The following is a 2,193-nucleotide window of genomic DNA, read 5'->3' on the forward strand; positions in this document are numbered from 1 at the left end:
AACATGGGGTCGAGCATTGTCATGCTGCAAAATCACTTTATCGTGTCTCTCGTTGTATTGCGGCCGTTTGTCTTTCAATGCTCGGCTCAAACGCATCAGTTGCTTTCGATACCGATCGCCTGTGATTGTTTCAATCGGTTTTAACAGCTCATAATACATTAAAAAAAAGTACCGGGAATTGATCATTTAAAAAGCCCGCTTAAAGGAATTGTCAAAATTCTTTTTGTCGCTAAGTTGGCATACTGTCCTCTATACTGACGCGGAGTTTGAGTGCCATCTGTCATTTAATTTGTTTATAGTGCTCGATTTCGTCAGTTCATCTCAAGTGTATTTTGCGATATTTACAATGGATAAAAAGATCGAACAAAGAATTTGTCTCAAATTTTGTATTGCAAATGGAATTTAAAAAACCGAATCGCTGAAGATGTTACAGAAGGCTTACGGTGAATCGACTTTATCAAAAACACGTGCATATGAGTGGTACAGTGCATTGAAAAGCGGTCGAGATGTAGTGAAAGATTTGCCTCGCTCTGGTCGGCCATCAATGTCTTCAACTGAAGTTAACATCGATAAAGTGAAGGAAATGGTGACTAAAAATCATCATTTCAGTTTGAGAGAGATAGCCGCTGAACTTACGGTGTTTCACGAATCAAATTCGTCGAAAATGGCCAGATTTGTGGAAAAAAAACTCATGGATTTTGCACCACGATAACGCACCATCTCACAAGGCTATCATTGTGAATGAATTTCTGGCCAAAAACTCAACAAATATCATCGAACAACCATCGTATTCACTTGATATGGCTCCGGCTGACTTTTTTCACTTTCCAAAACTGAAATTATCACTTCGAGGCATTCGTTTTCAGTCGATAGAAGACATAAAAGAAAATTCGCGGCGAGAACTGAAGTCGATTCCGGAAAATGCGTTTAAAAAATGTTTTGATGATTGGATTATTCGTTGGCATCAGTGTATTATTTCGGAATGGGCCTACTTTGAAAGCGATACAATAAATTTGAATGAATAATAACTATTTTGTGTTTTATTGACCAATTCCCGGTACTTTTTTGACAGAATGTACACTACGCCGAGCTGGTCCCACCAAATACAGAGCATGACCTTGGAGCCGTGAATATTCGGTTTGGCCGTCGACGTAAAAGCCGGGAACTCCCCATGATTTTCTGCCCTTGGGGTTATCATAATGAACCCATTTTTCGTCTCCAGTCACAATGCGATGCAGAAATCCCTTCCCTTTCGACGAATTTTGAAATGGCTTGTTGAGTCACTCCCAATGATCGTGCCAATTCTTCTTGATTTTGACACGAGTCTTGATCAAGTAATGCTTCCAATTCTGCATCTTCGAAAATCTTCTCTCTTCCACCGCTATGCCGGTCTTCGACGTCAAAATCATCGTTCTCGAAGCGTTGAAACTACTCACGACACGTTCTTTTACTAATAGCGGCCTCACCATAAGTATTTGAGAGCATTCGATGAGCCTCAGCAGCAGATTTCTTCATATTGAAGCAGAAAATTAAAATCTCCCGCGAATGACGAGAATTTGGCTTGTAAACTGACATTTTCAATCGAGAATAACTTTATGATGCAAACACAAATCGACTAATGTTTCTATGGGGTTATGTTGACAGAATCCCAAGTTTATTATATGATGTCTATGATCTATTTATTTCGACCACCACTTACCGCTAAAGCCATCTATAGGAAAACGGCGGAAGCAAAGTTGTACACCTAATAATCTTTAAATCTTTCATATAAAAAAAATTGAATAAAATTATCTATATTTTTTTAATTTCTACAATTTTTTTTACTATGCAAACGATCGGGGTTATGAAGATCATAGAACGCGGGTCGCATCGCTCTGCAGACGTACGCAGACGCAAAAAAGGTTTGGTAACCCATACGTATATTAATTACCATGTGTATACGAGGTGTGATCAAAAAGTAAGGTGACTTTTCATTTTTATAAAAAAATATTCATTTATTCATCCAAAATTATATGTTATCCCCTTCAAAATAATCCCCCTCTGATACAATGCACTTGTGCCAGCGCTTTTCCCAGTCGTCAAAACACTTCTGAAATGCACTTTTGGGTATTGCCTTGAGTTCTTCCAGCGATGCAGCCTTAATCTCCTCAATCGTCGCAAATCTTCGTCCTTTCATGGGCCTTTTCAATTTTC

Source organism: Trachymyrmex cornetzi, unplaced genomic scaffold, assembly GCF_001594075.2.
Source record: "Trachymyrmex cornetzi isolate Tcor2-1 unplaced genomic scaffold, Tcor1.1 scaffold886, whole genome shotgun sequence".
In the NCBI taxonomy this organism is placed as follows: Eukaryota; Metazoa; Arthropoda; class Insecta; order Hymenoptera; family Formicidae; genus Trachymyrmex; species Trachymyrmex cornetzi.